The sequence below is a fragment of the Adiantum capillus-veneris genome, chromosome 28 (assembly GCF_014529385.1).
Source record: "Adiantum capillus-veneris isolate H3 chromosome 28, ASM1452938v2, whole genome shotgun sequence".
NCBI classification, from domain to species: Eukaryota; Viridiplantae; Streptophyta; class Polypodiopsida; order Polypodiales; family Pteridaceae; genus Adiantum; species Adiantum capillus-veneris.
The window spans coordinates 109,286,507-109,304,787 of NC_140958.1; positions in this window are offsets into that span (position 1 = coordinate 109,286,507).

The following is an 18,281-nucleotide window of genomic DNA, read 5'->3' on the forward strand; positions in this document are numbered from 1 at the left end:
TAGAGCGTACGGCTAGTGAAGTAAATGAAGGCAATGAGGAGGTAGATTTGCCTTTCACATCTCATGTAGACCATATACTCCCCAAGAGTGTTCATGTCAATATCCTTAACACCCCCCCCCCCCCCCCCCCCCCCCCCCCCCCCCCCCCCCCCCCCCCCCCCCCCCCCCCCCCCCACTTTGGTGCTAAAACATGTCATTGAAGACCCTACAAAGAAATCGCCCTCTAAAGTTCTACCACCCAATGGTAGGAGTCTTGCGGAAGTACAAGAAGGCGAACAATATATGCAAGTAGCTAGGGAGAAGAAAATTGAGAGCTTGCGTATGATAGTACAACAACGAACCATGAAACCAAAACCCCTATGAAAATCGTCATGCTAGTCGAGAAATCGAGTGTTCCCAAATTAGTAGTCATTGAGGGTCAAACCATAGGGAGCCATAATGCCTCCGCTTCAAGGGAAACCTCTAGCATGCCAAGCTTAGAGGGGGTATTTCTCTATGAAAATTCGGAGTATGACCTACAAACCAAGACTTTGACCAACCTGTACATGGGCCACACATACCATGTGGGTTGCTTTGATGTTGTACAATCCACGTCTAGTGCCACAAGTTTAGAGGAGTGACAACGGATGGTCTATGATATCATCGATTGGGTTCTCCAATTGTAGAGGCAAAACAAAGGGATTAACAATGCTTCGATGGGTATTATGAGATTCTTGGATACAGGAAAGGTCAAACAACCAACCCTATCACAAATGGAGACTCCCTTAGTGAGTCCCATGGATCCTTCATATGTTGTTTCACTTGGAGTCTCGGTATAGTTTGAGCCCTCACAAGCAATAGTTTTACCTTTCCAAATTTAGATAATCTTTCTCTCAAAGAGACTACAGCTACCATTCCTACTCCATTGATGAGCATGGCAAAAAGTATACCTTGGACCTCATTTGTTAGTAAATCACCGCTACCTAGTAGCACAGTGCCTACAACAGTACCTACAAGTGTGTATCAATCATATGTACTTGCTGCCTCTCATGCTCATGTAGCTCCTACACCTCCAATTATTCCAAGGCCTTATGCTCCATAATGGCATTATCCAAGCCCTTATTCAAGTGGGGCCATTCTAGTTAATATTAACATGTCATATCTTGCACCTACTATGCCTAGGGCCACACCTGTGAACTTTGGGGACCACCACATGGTACAACACGGTACAAAGTACGAGACCCAAGGACCATGCATATGCCAAGACCAAGGCCAAACAACCCGCATTCCACTTGTAGTGTGAGGAGCACCTATACTCTTTATACTTAGTTACTGCATATAATTTTTAATTTATCATATTTCTACGAGAATGCGGTCACTGTGTTATTCTCTTGATGATTTTGAAGGGATCGAGTGTAGGTGAGGAGTTGTGATATTGCAGAGAACATAGTCATGTCTTTCAACCTAGACATCTTGATTGTGAGCACGTCCATGTGTCGGAACTCTCATCAAGATGTTCACTACTATTTACCATCCTTGGTGCTTGCTCGAGTTGCCACGCTCATAGCTTATGAGGACGGAATCTACATCAAGAAGGGGGGCATGTTAATCCATGATGCCATTATTATTCTTCTTTCATATTTTTAATCATGGGTTGGGATTGTTGATCCTGTAGGTTTATGATCAAGTGTTGGTGATCGTCGATGAGAGGCACACCATATTTATTTACTACTTATGAGAGACACGACTGTGGGCGCCCATATGTGAAAGGGACAGACCCATAGATAAGGATTGTAAACATAGTTTTTGGTTTATTTTCAAATGCATGGTGATTGATCTTGCTCTCCTCTTCTCTGGCATAATCTCTTGGCTATGTGTGAGCGCGCACACGCACGCGTGTGTGTGTGTGTGTGTGTGTGTGTGTGTGTGTGTGTGTGTGTGTGAGAGAGAGAGAGAGAGAGAGAGAGAGTGTGTGTGTGTGTGTGTGTGTGTGTGAGAGAGAGAGAGAGAGAGAGAGAGTACGAGCGGCAATACAACTGTGGTGAGGTGGTTGAGAAGTGGTGGCGAGCTCCCTCTTCATTGTGGCACGAGTTTCCTCCATCAACGTCTACACAAAAGTGAATGACACACCCGACTGCATCTGTGAGTGTACCTGCATCCAAGTTGTGTGTTTGTAACCTCAGCGGCTCACACATGATGCACAACAAGTCTCCAACAATACGACATAGTGGGTAAAACATTCCAAATCTTTTGGGATTTTGGGAGATCACTATACAAAGGTAGGGCAAAAGATTGGTAAGGTGAAATTTCAAAGATCGGGGGATTGATGGATCGTGATCCATCACCTACCAAAGATAATAAATTCTACCATTACATTGATATAACATTTGAAAAATAACTTTCAAAGGTTGGTGAGATTCATAGAAACCTAGAAAAGTGTCAAAAAGTGGAAATCATAGACTAGATAGATAAAATAGTTGATTCTGGGAGAGATCTTGGTTCAAATGGAGCGAAAAATAGATGTACCAAGACACTTTAAGAGAGTGGCAAGGCCAAAGTACATCATTGTTTGGAGCCTTGAGGATTGCAATCCTCGGGCTTCACACAATGGGGTATTTTGACACTTTGGGTAGATAGCACATACCACCATGCCTCTATTGATACCAATTTGGTGTGATTTGGATTAGTAGGTTTTGAGATATTGGGCTGAAACTAGAAAAAAATGTAAACATTCCTAAAATCTAACTAAATAAGAGAATAACTTGCTTTTTACATAAAATTGACACATTAGAGCTAAAGAGACTAAGGGCAACATTGTAGTAAAGTCAAAACATATGTGAAAGAAGAGCCCTGAGAATAGTGATCCTTGGGCTCCTTCATAGTGGGGTACTTTGATTTCAAAACCTGAATGTATATGTCAATAGGAATCCAAGCCTATAGGCAGCTCTCAATATTTTCCACAAAGGGGGTCATACATGATTTCTATTGAAAAAGTTTGCAACCTTGTTCAGATTTTCATATTGGGTGGTATATGTGGATTCCTCATAGCCCAACCAACACATACATACCAATTTTACACTCATTGGACTCGAGAAAAGTGTCCTCCAGTTTGGTATCTAGAGATTGTGCTTTTTAAGCAAGAAACGCTCACTCAAACTAGCATAACTTTCAAATACTAAACAAAAAGCCACTCTACAAATTTTAAGCAAATTGCTCTTAGTGGTTGCTTATGCTTGTAAAATAAATAAATATATAGTATAAGAGAATGGAGAGTTGTATTAAGAAAGAAAGAGTTGACAAAAAAGGGGGGAAAATTATCGATTATAGTGGTAGCAAGGCTACTCTTTTAGGCTTACGAGCTCACGTGACCCGCCTCCGACGGGTCTCGCTCGCTCTTACCAAGGGGTCGTTCCTACATAAATCAAAGTTCTCATTTTTTTGTTGCATAGAAAAAAGAAAGTTGTAAGTACAAATATCATAAGCGGTTTGTACTTCGTTCACGTGCATTGTAACCAACACGATTATTTGGGTTTGGAAAATTTTGTTTGACCATTGCATTTAGTTTATTTGAAGTGACTCGAATCTCTGAAACTCTCGAACCTTGTAGCTTTGTTAAGGCACCCAATTTATTTGAAGCGGCTCAAATCTCTAAAACACCAAAACCTTTAGCTTTGTTAAGGCACCGAGTTTGTTCACAGTGCTCCTTAAAGTGGACATAATCTCACCCAGGGCACGATCTTGGTCATTGTGTTGGGCCGAAGGAATTCCCAAAACCTTTGTGCAAAGATTCCGAAGAAACTCCAAAAGTTTTCGTTGACTCACCTCAATTCAAGCGATAGATGCCTATAAGTGCACTTGATTTTCCAAGATCTTTGACTGGGTCTCTTTCATTTCATCATGTAGCTTCCATGCAATTCCACCCTCAACCAGATTGCTGGAGCTAAGCGTTTGAAGCATCTCCACAATGCTCTTTTGAGTTGTCTCTACCCGCTCGCAGGGAGACTTGATTTCTCCAAGAGATTCAAGAACTTTTCTCTTGGTTAGCCCACCCAACGTTCGGGCTAGTCTCCAATGAAAATGCACTTGTGTGGTCCAACTTTTGTCTAAGCGCTTTTGGCACATGTGAGAATGTCTCACACCCAAACACACATAATTTGTCATAATTGGGCTATTTGTCCGTCCACATCTCTTGTGGAACCTTCCACTTTAGTGGTATACTAGGTGATCGATTGATCAAATAAGCAACCATCATAACAGCTTCTCCCCAAAATTCTTGAGGTAAGTTGGTTGTAGACAACATAGAAGTTGTAAAGCCTAGGGGTGACTAGAGCCTGGAATCCATCTCCCAACCTCCCACCATATAGGCAATGCTCGTAGCCCTTTGCCCTAGCTGGATTCCCTTTCCACATTGCCTAGTCCGACCCTTGGCCCAGTCCATGACTCCCTGGCCTTGCCCTTGTCCTGACATTACTTTCCCCGCAAGGAAGAGTTTTCGTCCTCGAAAACAAAAGTGGGAAACTTCTTCTAAGAACATTAATGTTTTCCCAAGTGGCACCTTCTTCAGGTCGATCTTTCCACTTGATTAAAGCTTGTCGACTTACATGATGACGCGTACGTAAATCATGATAGTCGAGAATTCGTTCAGGTTCATGCGGTAAGGTAGGAGGTTCAACGAAATCGACCAGAATCTATTGGCCAATGACATTGTCGTCCCCATGTAACTGCTTACGTAAATGGCTTACATGAAACACCGGATGAATACGAAATTGTGTAGGTAGTGATAGTTTGTAGGCACGATCACCCACTCACTTGAGTATTTTGAAAGGCCCATAATATCGTGGAGATAATTTAGGTGTTGGCCCAATTTTCAGACTTTCTGAATGCTATGGCACACGTAAAAATACTTCCTCCCCTTCCTCAAAAGTAACTTGCCGACGTTTCTCATCAACGTACTGCTTATACCAATCCTGCGCTTGTCGGACATTTTGACGCATGAGTTTCAACATATCCATGTGGTAGTGGAGAAAATCCTTAACCTATAGGAGTTTTTCGGTTGCCAACCCCACCGTAACAGGTGACCTAGGTTGAAAACCATACATGAGCATGAAAGGACTAAATCCAATCGTGACATGCTTAACACTATTGTAAGCAAACTCAAAAAGAGGTAGATATTCTTCCCAGTCTGATTGTTTCTTGCTAACGTATACCCGTAGCATATCCTCTAGTACTTGGTTAAACTTGTTCAGTTTGACCATCCGTTTCTGGATGATCGGCTGTACTGAGGTTTAGTTATGTACCCAATTGTTTAAACACAACCCTCCAAAAATGACTGTTAAACTTGGGATCACGATCACTGTGGGCAAACCATACAACTTATATAGGTTGTCCACAAATAACTTGGCTAATTTTGGAGTCTTAATCGTTGATTTGGTTGGAATAAACTTACATAGTTTAGTCAACCGGTCTACGACCACCCATACTAAGGCATCACCTCGTACAGTGGTTGGTAAACCCACAATAAAATCCATAGAGATACTTTCCCATTTACCATTGGGAATCTCCAAAGGATATAAGAGTCCTCCTGCTTTCAGGCGCTCTGCTTTGTTAACCTGAAATTTTTGGCAATGCAAGACATAATCTTGAGCAAAGCCATGTAAACCTGGCCAGTAAAATTGTCGTCGTACGAGAGCATAAGTCTTTCTAATACCCGGGTGCCCTGCACTTGGACTATCATGACATTCATAAAGAATTTGGCACCGAATGTCTGTGTCCATCGGTATACAAACTCTCCCTTTATGGAGTAGGTACCCATTGTTGATGGTAAAATGCTTCCATCACTGTAATTCATCACTCAACAAAGGAAAACTGTGTGTGGTGGTTAACGCTACACTACCATCATTGGAGTGAGAAGGATCCCTCATTTGTACATGGCTCCACACTTTGGAATATGCGGCATCCTGCTCATATTTACCCTTTAGAGAATCCAAAAATTCACTACGAAGTTCCGTGAACAAGAGAGAATTGATCTCTGGCATACGGCTAAGAGCGTCAGCCACCACATTGTATCGTCCTTTATGATACCGGAGCTTGGCGTTATATTCCTGAAGAATCTCAGCCCACCTGGCTTTCCGACCTTTCAAATCAATTTGTTGTGTAAACCATGTAATGATTTCATGGTCAAACACAATCTCAAACTGAGCAGTATACAAATAATGTCTCCATGTTTTCAAGGCAGATACTATTGCATAGAGTTTACGTTCATAAGCAAAGTAGTTTTGTTGTGCTGCATCAAGCTTCTTGCTTTCAAATGCAGGACTGCTCCAATAGCACGGTCACTGGCATCTGTTTCCAAAATGAATGGTTTCGATCAGAGGGTCTACAATAGCTAGTATTGGAGCTGTAGCTAATGCATCCTTGAGCGTATCAAAACTATGTTGTTGAACGGGTCCCCACTGAAAAGCTTTGCCTTTGCCTTTCAGTTGGTCCGTCATGGGAACAACAATATTAGCATAGTTTCTAACGAACCTTCGATAAAAACTTGCAAATCCTAAAAAAATATGTAACTCTTCCAGATTTTTAGGAGAAGGCCACTGCCGAATGGTATTCACTTTGGATTGATCCATATGTATCCCAGTAGCTAAAATAACATGCCCAAGATAGTGAATTTCTTCCTTCAAAAAATCACACTTAGATTCCTTGGCATATAAAATTGATTTGTTCGTAACAATTCGAACACCTGCCTCAGAGGTTGTAAGTGTTCTTCTTCAGAAGCACTGTATACTAGAATGTCATCGAGAAAAACGATGACAACCTCAAGACACTATTCATAAGTGTCATAAATGTTGCGGTTGCATTGGTTAACCCAAAAGGCATAACCAAAAACTCGTAGTGTCCAAACCTTGTTCGGAATGCAGTTTTGGGTATATCAACAAGTCGAATACGTACTTGGTGATAACCTGACCGCAAGTGTATTTTTGTAAAAATACGAGCATGAGTGAGCTTGTCAAACAACTCATCCACGCATAGCAATGGGTACTTTTTCTTAACAGTAACCGCATTTAAGCCACGGTAGTTTATGCACATGCACATACTACCATCTTTTTTCTTCACTAATAGGATAGGAGAAGCCCATGGTGAAGAACTGGGTTGGATAAACCCTCTGCTAAAATAGTTAGCAAGCTGACGTTCCACCTCAGCAGCTTCAGAGTAACTCATGCGGTAGGGTGGTTTACTGATAGGTTTACTGCCTGCAACCACATCGATGCTATGTAGCACCGATCATGTTGGTAATAATCCTGATGGCAAATCATTAGGAAAAACATAGTGAAATTCCTTTAATAAAATTTTTAAATCACTAGCAACCTTTGCTTGTTGGGAAGTAGCCATTGGTTGAAGAGATGAGAGAAGTATGCGGCGTTGAGGAATGTTCAACAGATTTAATGTCAGAGAGAAAATGAGACAATGAGTAACACAATAAAACTTGATCTATTTCATTATAAAAAACGAGCTGCATAAGCTCAGCTATACATATCAGTGGTGAAGAAGGTACATGCTTCACTCATAACAACAACACATGTGCGCCATGGGATTCAAACATCAAGCTGTTGTGCTCATAGCTACACTTTAGTGATGGTCTTAGGCTATGCAACCATTCCCTACCAAGGACCACGTCTACCCGCTCCATGTTCATAACCTAAAAATCCAAGGATGTGGAGTAGCCTTGTACTTTCAACGGTACAGCTCGGACTTGAGTATCCCAGATTTCAGTGTCATATCCATTCATCATTGCTACCTTGTAGCGGTGGGTACTCGGAGTTTGAGGCAATTTGAGTTTTTTCACCAATCCATAATTAATAAAATTGTGAGTAGCACCGTCATCTACTAAGATGCGCACCTTGTGCCCTTTCAGAGATACGTGCATACGTAATAACTCATGTGGTCCAAAGGTTTGTTGCCACATGGAAGCTGTGAGACAACATTCATGCACCACCTCGGTGTGTGTTACTTCCACTGTAGAGAATCGTGAGGAAGACGCAAGAGGCAACAATTGCACCGTGTGCATTGCTTTCTCCTTGCCATGAGCAGCAGATTTCCCCTTGGGACAATCCTTTTTGCCATGACCGCTGCCCAAGCATTGAAAACATAATTTCTCTTTTTTAGCTTTATCAAAATCCTCAGGAGAGAGAGGACCTCTGGACCCCTTGGGTTTTTTAGCTGCTTCAGAATTGGCTACTATAAATTTCATTTTATTGTGCCCATACTATTTGCGTGTATTACCACGTGTATTAGCAGGCACGTGATTATTATGTGATTTCTTTTCATCTGGATGATCATGAATGTGTGCTTTCACTATGGCTTCCTCAAGTGTTTTAGGGTCTTGAGTCTTGACGTGCTTCTTAAGCTCTGGCATCAGACCACGGCTAAATCCACGTACTTGCTGAAAGGTGTCTAGTCCTTCCAAATTGAGGATAACATCCCGATAGTGAAAGATATATTCAAGTAATGATTGGTGTTGGTGCATGGAGCACGTGTCCCAAGCCATCCAATTCCGATCTGCCTCATTTGTAGGCAAGAATTCTTTGCAAAACATAGCCTCAAAGGTTGCCCAACTCTGTGGTATGATATTCTTCTCCTTGAGAGACATCCACCACTTGTAGGCCTTGCTTTCCAGAGTCAAGCTTGTTTGCAGTGCTCTGAATGCGTCCGGAGTACACCGTAAGGCATGAATTCCATCCCACTTGCTGAGAAAGATATTCACTGCAGCCTTATTGCGATCTCGGTCTTCTCCCTTAAAAGTCAGTGTTTTGGTGTTTTTCAACAACTCATCCACCTCCTTTGCACTAAGAGTGTGCAAAGAATCTGGAGATGGACCCTGTCCATAATCAGAAGGGCCTTGCCCCTGAGTAGCAGTTTTCTCATGCATGTGTGTGTCAACAGGGCCCTTGGCTTGCTGCTGCGTAAGTTGTATCACTAATGTAGATAATTTAGTGACGTTTTTATTTAAAGATGAAAAATTTCCTTCCATGACTAAAATGCGTGTTTGAAGTGCACGAAATTCTTGAATATCAAGCAGTTCCTAAGCGTCGTCACCCACAGTAGCGTCGCGGGCACTCTCCGTGAGAGCATCCGGCCACGAGCCATCACGGGCAGGATCAGGTGTATGATGCTTGAAATCAAAAGTCATATTGATATCTGAATCCATGGTGACACAGTGCAGTGGAAGTAATAGAAAGAAAAATACATGAGTCGAGGAAAAAGAATCCCATAATCGTAATTGGCACCGCAAATGGTAATTAGCTGTGCTAATTACGTTGGTTGTCCGCAAATCCACCCGTGTAGGTACCCTACTTGGACACGTCATAGCCGAATTGATTGCAGTTGTTGTTGCTTTAGTGTAATTGGCTCTATGAACACGGTCGCCAATGAATCCCTTTGAAAAAATTATCAACTACGCAGGGGATTGTCGACTTGCTGATTGCTGCACGCAGGGTAGTATCGATTCTAATTGCCGGCCCCTTTGTCGATGGTAGCCAAGTACATGGTCACAATTTGCGACTACCTTGGGGAAGCTGCTGCAACCCCTGTGGGTACTTGCCCTTAGATGATATTAAGTCCTAAGGCCAAGGGCCTTAGGCATTTAGATGTGAACTCAAGCTTCACGAAGCCATGGCGGCTCTGCAGGTAGCACGCGAGGAGAACCAACACCGAAAGCGAGTGATGGGCTGCAAACCAGGCTTCGTGCCTAAGTTGGGACAACCTCCCACGGCCTTTGTGCGCCTGTTGAGTCTACCCGTGACGCGTTTCCTGCAACTCGACTTGGCGAGCTTCCCCTTCCCAAGCCCCCCTGCATGCGGGTGTTCTCCCTTGCTTCGTCTTCAACCCCGCCTAAGCGGCCATGCCCGCCATCAACTCTCGGCAGAGCTTGGGTTGCATGTGCATGAGCATGCTAAAACTATCATGCTAAAAGTGGAGGTCCACGACCCACTCCTCTTGCCTAGAATAAACCTTGCTCTTGATACCAGTGTAAATCCTAGGGGTGACTAGAGCCTGGAATCCACCTCCCAACCTCCCACTATATAGGCAATGCTCCTAGCCCTTTGCCCTAGCTGGATTCCCTTTCCACATTGCCTAGTCCGGCCCTTGGCCCCAGTCCATGACTCCCTGGCCTTGCCCTTGTCCTGACAGAAGTGACCCGGTCCTGAATGGTTGTATTCATCCTCTCAGCCACACCATTTTGGGTGGGTGTGTAAGGCATGGTAAATTGTTTTCTAATGCCTCGTTTACTACGAAAGTCCTTGAACTCGGAGGAGATTTACTTGCCTCCATTGTCACTTCACAAAGATTTAAGCTTTCTACCCGATTGGTTCTTGACCAGGGCTAAGAACTTCTGAAAGACACTAAAGACGTTGCTCTTTTGCTTCAAGAGATAAACCCACACCTTTCTAGTAGAGTCATCTATGAATGTCGAGAAGTATAATGCTCCCCCTAGAGACTTGACTGGCATAGGTCTGCACAAGTCACTGTGAATGAGATCTAGAGGACTCCCTAACTCCTTGTCCAAAGGTGCTAATGTCAACATAGTTTGTTTTCCATAGATGCAATGCTCACATAAAGAGAAGTTAGAGTAATCTAACACTTGAATATAACCAGAATGCTGCAAGAATTTCATTTCCTTTTGACTCATATGACCTAGCTAGCTATGCCACAACTCTGTAGACAGCAGCTCCGCTACACAAATAGAATTCTCTTTCATGAAAGAGACATAAAGTGAGTACAATGAGCCAGACTTCTTTAAGCATGACCAAATTTCCCTTCTTGATAATCCAAGAACCATGAGCAAATATGGTAGTGTAGGGCAAATCATCCAACTGTCCAACATACATTAAACTCTTTTCCAATCTGGGTACATGTCTGACATTGTGCAGCATAAACTCAATGCCATTACACATAGAAAACTTGATGTTTCTCACACCGCATATATCCAGCTCATAAGAGTTGCCTAGCTTCACTGTGCCATGTGTGGCAGTGTATGTAGAAAACCACTCCTTGTGAGGAGTCACGTGAAAGCTAACACGTGAGTCCACAATCCGATTTTACACATAACACTCGTCAAGAGCTAACAATGCATCAGGACTCAAATCCGATGTGAAATCAACACATCATTTGGCACGTCAGAAACTATCTCAATGGAAGGAGACTCAACCACATTAATCTCTTCAATTTTTATATTGCTTTTAGGTTTGTCAGACTTCACTTTCTCCTTGCCCTTTTTACACTGCAATGTGCGGCAATCTTTCTTCAAGTGTCCCTTTTATGGCAATAGTAACACTCAACATTTCTCATGTTTTTGCTACAACTTCTTGCTACAACCTTGCCTGCGATCCTGAGAACGACTGTGGCTATGACCACGCTGCCTTTGCTTGTCACAATTTCCATTAACCACATATGCATCACCATGCCCACTAGCATCAAGAGATTGACGTTGAATCTCTTTAGTGAGCAATGCACTAACAACATCGTTGAAACTAGCTTGCCATTAGTTGCATAATTGCTTATGGCTATGTTGAAGGTATCCATGATGATGGTAGCAAACAAAGCAAGAAAATGGCCTTCATTTCATCACCGAAATTGAGACCTATTGAAGTACTCTGTGAAAATATGTTGTTGAACTCGTTCAAGTGAGAACTAACATTAGTGACTTCTTTCATATTCATGCGCATAAGCTTCTTCATCAAGAAAACCTTGTTGGAGGCATTGTTGTCATCCCATGCTGCACATAGAGCATCCATAAGTCTGTGGCATTGGTCTTATCCATTATGGTAAAGTAAATGGATTCACCAAGGTGCAGGCAAATGGTCGCCATGGCACGCTCATTCAAGTCTTCCCACTGTTCATTAGTGTTAACCCTCACAAACACTCTATCACCTACGACGGACGTCTTATTATTTATTTGATTGAGTCATGGACCGGGCTTGTTGGTCCAATAGGTGTGTAGGTGATCGTCGATGAGAGGCGCACCACTTATCTTATTTTATAGTATTTTTGCAACGATCGGCCACTGTGGGCGCCCATGTGTGAATGGGTCAAACTCTTATAAAAGGTCTATTCTGACCTAAAATCCTCATTCTTGGAGGTGCAAGCTAAGAATGCTCTTGCTCTACCTTTGTCTCCTCCTCCTTCGTGTGCTCACGTGTATATGTGTGTGTGTGTATGCTTGAGAGAGAGAGATAGAGTGATCGAGCATTGCGGCAACATTGACGACGATGAGGCGGCTCCCTCTCTTTCGCGGCATAGGATCCTTCACGATGGAAACATTAAGCGATGAGTGACACAGCATTGCTTCTTTGAGCTTTCTAAGATTGTCTAGTTGTGTGCTTGCAGCCTTTTGAGGCTCGCACACAATGCAAAGGAAAGTTCCTAGCCTTCGACACGTGCGGCAAAGCGCACATTTTTGGCACTGCTGCCGGGAACTCCCTTGCACTAAGCTTGAGGAGCACTTAGTGCTACCTCTTGAAGCCATTTTTTCATCTGTTTTCAGCTTTTGTTTGAGTTTTGTTGAATCCGTTAGTGGCTGTAATGTGCAAGTTTAGCAGGATTTGTTAGAATGTGTTATTGTTGAAATGTGCAGGTTTTTCTTAGATCCGCTAAGTTCTGTAATGTGCAATAGACAATGAGCAGTACAATAGACAGTGAGAAGGTTGACTGTGTAGTTTACTGTGAGAGGAGTTGTGTGAACAAAGGTAAGTAGTGTTAGCAGAGATAATTAGTGTTAATTAGCTCTATTATCTATAGACTGACTGTGTGTAGTTTACTGTGAGAGGCAGTGTGTGAATAGAGGTAAGTAGTGTTAGCACAGATAATTAGTGTTAATTAGCTCTGTTAGCTGTAGACAAGTTAGATAGAGCTACTAGGAGCTGCTGTGTACGCGTGAGCTCGATGCCCATGTGCAACATTATCCACATACTTTTTTTTGCAAAAAGTTTTTTTTAAAATAAAAAATAAAAAATTAAAGAAAATAAAAAAAACTTATTTTAAAAGGAAGGGATTGGGATTGGGATCGGGATCTTCCCCCGAGCTCGAGCCCGAGCCCGCCGAGCCCAAGCCCAAGCCCGAGCTTAGGCCCAGGTCTCAGTCCTCAGCCTTATGATATAGTATACACACTACTATATATATAAAAACTAGGACCTCAAGGGAAGGGAGGGTATGTGGAACCAGCTCCTCAAGTCCCCTTCACACTCACCCTTTGGACTTACTAATTCTAGCCTTCTCTTCGACTAGGAAAATACTATTTTTAGGATTCCGAGGGCTTTATGTGATCGAATTGGGGGTTGTAAAGCACGGCACATCTCTAGCCAAGACGCTCCTTTTGAGCTATCACACGCCATATTTTGTGGCTTGGTTAGAAAAAAGGACCAAAAAGACAAAAATTTGGGTTGTAAACACCTAAAAAACTAGGTGAGCGGCCTTCACGGGCACTCACCAACACTTCTACAGTGTTGAGGTCACTTGCACCTACTCTCTGGTCGTGTGCTAGCACACAATAACATAGAGAGTGTCTCCGTTTATGCGGGCACTCATTATTTCTCCACCTTAGGCTCTAGGCCCTCAGCGGGAACCCAAAGTAGTACTACTCAGGACCCACATATTGCTTCTAGTGACTCTTCCTCTGACTAAGACGTCACGGAGGGTTACTCGATGCCCAATCCCGATAGTTCATGCCAAGACATGGGCCCACGATCCGGTCCGAGCGTGCTTAGCCGCTTGAAAGAGACTTTGAGTAGAGCCACTTGCTCCGAACATGGTGCTAACAATGTAAATGAAGAGGGTGGGGAAGTAAATTTGCCATTCATTACCAATGTAGACCTGATGCTCCTGGAGAGTGTGCACGTGAATACTCCATTCACTGCAACCCCTGACTCTTCAGAGCTATTCCCCTCCGAGGCTATATTACCTGATGGGAGAAGCCTTGCTAAAGTGCAAGAGGTTGAGCTATATATCATTGCGGCTAGGGAAAAGGAAGCCAAAAAACATGCCATGGACCTCATTCATTAATAAAGCACCGCTACATGGTGGCCCAATGCCTACAACATTGCCTACAAGTGTGTATCAATCATATGCACCTATAGGTCCTTGTACTCATATAGCTCCTACCCCTCCCATTGTTTCAACAACTTATGCTCCACAACCACAACATCCAAGCTCTTATTTCAATGGGACCATACTAGCTAGTGTTAGCATGTCACATTGACGTCTGCTATACCTAGGGCCACACATATGAACTTTGGGCCACCACATGGCACAACCTCGTACCCAACTTGGAACCCAAGGGCTGCATATACGCCAAACACAATGCCAACCTCCATTCCACATGCAGTCCCGAGAGCACTTGTCCCCACTATACTTGCTCACTTAGGTGACTTGGAAACATTTGCTCAAGCTATCAATCGATCTATTGCTGAAAATATGTGTGACAGGCCTGATAGAGAGCCTAGAAGTAAGGTAGTACAAACAGCCAAGCTCACACAAAAATTTAGTGGAGATGGGGACGTGAGAAAGAATATCAAAGTATTTGAAAAATATGCAATTCCCTAGGAGAACACAATGACATGCATAAGAGTAATGCTTTAAGCCTAACCTTGAGTGGGAAGGCTGGGGATTGGTATAGAACCCTAAGTGTGGAAGAGAAAACAATTTACCCTACTCTTAGGAGACTATTCTTGAAAGAGTACATACGAGAGGGAGTACTTTGGGGTGTAGCATCTCAGCTCGAGAAAGCCTAATGAGAGGAAGGGGAGTTAGTGAGAGACTCTATTAGTCGCTTGAAGCATTTGAATTCTCATTGTAATCCAAATGAGCGCTTCAATAATAATCAATTTCTAGATAGATTCATTAGGGGACTATGATATGAGGATATCTACAATGGCAGAGGAATCACCACTTGGGAAGTAGTCACCACCAATGCAATCCAGTCGGAGGAAAATTTAATGATTCAAGGAGAAAGAGTGTCCGTTGAGCCTAAATCTACTAGCTCGCAAGCATCAGAGCATGAGCCAATGACCATAAAGCCTATTGCTAAAGAGCCAAAGATATGTGAGATGACTTTAGCAGATCTCACCAAGGCCATCAAGAAAGTCTTAGAGACAATCGTGCTCCACAAAACAACCATATGTATCCAAGAAGGGAACAACAATGGTGATCAATTTGCTATGGTCCACATAATACTAGCGAATGCCCTACGTTTAGAGTAAAATTGGAAGGCATGTGAGAGGTATGGTCATCAAGCCAAGGATTGCATAGTATTTAAACGCGTGATGGCCAATTGACCAACCTTAGCATGGATGGACACACCTCGAGTGCCTGCATTGATGCTACCCCCACCTCTTGAACAACCGTCACAACACATGGTCCCTATGGCCCAAAATGTTGTTCAAACAACACCCTTACCACCTCCAGTGCTAGGACCACAACCCCCACATCCGAGAATCACTTTTGTGAATCAGGTGGGTTGTGAGTCATCTATTGTTGGTTTGGAAGGCTGCGAGGAAGATATAGACCCTAATATTTCCTATGGGATTGATGCACTTGAAGAAAGTCGACAATACTACATAGAGGACTATAGGAGACAAGTCAAACCTGTCTATCAAGTAGCTGCTCTTGTGGCAAGAGGCCAAAATATCAATTTCACTACCAAGAGACCACCTCTTCAATGCTACGAGTGTGGAGGTCCACATCGTGTAGCCAAATGTCCTATTAGATTACAAAAAAATGCCATACTAATGCAAACCAATCAAGAGAGCACATCTACAATGCCGATACTCATGTATAATCGATGTGGCATAGATCATTTGATTGCCTAATGTCCAAATAATCCAAATGCGCCAAAGATAACGCCATTGAATTTAATTGAGGTTACTGAGGAGCCAACACAAAGTACACATGTGGTTCCAGTAAATGTACTCACACGATCGATGCTCCAAAACCAAAATTATATCCTTGAAGAAAGAGACAAAACATCAATTGCCCGATCTCATAAGAAGAAGAAAACACGATGGAAGAGATCACAAAAAGCAGCGAAGTCAGACCCCAGTTCAAAGAACCCAACTATGGCAGGGCTACAGTGTCACTAGCATGGGACAAGCGGTTAGTTGCAATTGAGCTTGAGTTCACACTGGGCGGCTGGGCACTGACATGTGGCAATGTAACGGATAGTGGTCCAATGAACACCATGGCCAGGTCACCACCACCTCAGTTAGGAGATAGGCTTAGATGGATTGGGATATTTTCCAGCTGTTGGTGGCTCTTTAGGAGATACATATGAGTGGTTGGTTCCAATGGTGGGTACACATCATTATCTACTTTTGTGTGGTCAATCATCGAGAGTCTCTCATCAGAGTTGCACATAGCATGTCTGCACCATCCCTGCACAGTTGAGCCTTGACACCCCCACTGTAACTATGAGATCTGGGCTGGAGCTGAATGTGCTACCATGCCAGAGTCTGTATCGCTTTCTTTGAGTTTGTTGATGTTCATGCTGTTCATGATCTGCTGAGTTGTACTGTTGTTGCTTTGCTCTGTTGTTCTTTGTCTTCTGTGTTTTCATTCTGTGGAGTGAGATATCACGCACATTGCACTGAGGAGCACCCAATATAGAGGGCACAACACATTATCTCCGCTACATATGCTCTCATTTTTGGCACGCCCGGTGGGACCTCAAATGAAGTTTCACTCCACTGTGCCTATAGGTCTGAGAACTAGCTTGTTTAAGCTCTCGCCCGTGTTAGTCTGGACTAGCTTAGTCCAGATTGGTTTGTCCAACTCAATATTAGACGAGCTAGTCTATGCACTCGTCCTGGATCATCTTGGTCTAAGTCTCTCGTCCTGATCTAGTTGTCTCTAGGCTGGGTCTAGTCCTCTCTCATCCAATCTAACCAGGAGGTCTAGTCACTTGCCTTGGTCTAGTGGAATCTGGACCAATAGTGTGTATTAAGTACATATCTTTGTGCTAAAGTCTTGGGTGGGCTTTTGGTTACTGCATGACACATACAAGGAAGTCAAAAGAGCGACAAAGCCCACTATTAAGTCCTTCAAAGTACTACCACAGGAAGCGTCAACCCTTTGTGCCAAGCAGAAGTCCACCAGTCCCATTACCCCTACCTTCCCCCTCAAACAGCTCTACACCTCCCCTGTCACCCCCGTCAGTAAACTTCTCATCCCCTGGGTTACAACAAGCTCCATTGCAAACAGCTCCTGCACATACAGCCATGGAGGAGCTCACAAGCATTCTAGCTAAGGTGAATATCAAGTTTCCTACTTTCAAGGGTCTCCCCATAGAGGATGCAAAAGTGCACGAGCGGGAGTGTATGTGAGTGTGTGCAGCAATGGAGAAGAGAGGAGAAGTGGAGACCTAGTGTATGCAGGGGCTAAAACTCACTATCTACATGTGAGCTCCCTTATTCTATTATGTACATAATAAATAAGTATAGTGGACAGGCACCTGGCCTAACCATTGACCATTGTTTTTTTTTTTTCTAAAAATCACTAATTTGGTGAATTTGAAAATTTTGAGATTTTTTTTGGCTCTCATTGGTGTAGACCTTAAGATGTTTTTCGCTAGACTTTGCTATAAGGTTTCGTATTTTGGGGTAGCTAGTTGCCAAAGATATGCTCATTGAAGAACTTGACGGTAGGGGAGATTGAGGGCCAAGTAGGTTCGATTGACTAGATTTTATGTAGAAGGTCTGAGATCTTCACACTTCCTCATTAAGTTTTCATCTAGATTTCAAAGACCTTACCCTACTCAACAAGATGTTGTCGCCTAGTAAAACCCTAGTACATATAAGGTGTGTTGTGACATTGATACTTATTTGAAAAGTCTAGGTGGCACTACTCAAATCACTTCTTTCTATTATATGAAAAGTTGTAAGAGATGTTACTTTTATCCTTACATGTGATATTGGAAAAATGACCAATTAAGGTCTAAATTTATTTTTTTGTTAAAAAAATAATAACTTTAATTTTAAAATATTTTGCTCGCCAAATTCATAAATTTTAGATTCATTTTCTCCAATAACTCAAGTTATATTTCAAGGTCGGTGTCCAAAAAAAATACACTGGGCCTAACCGACCACATGGGGCTTTATCCCAACAATCTCCCACGTAAAGGTCAATGTGGCCATGAGAGAGAAAAGAAAACCGTACAAAACCTGTACAAGGCCATCACAAGTATGACCTCATCCAACGCCCACTGGCTCACTGAATCTGTGTGCATCCAGCTCTAATCATAGAGAAAGTATAGAGCGATA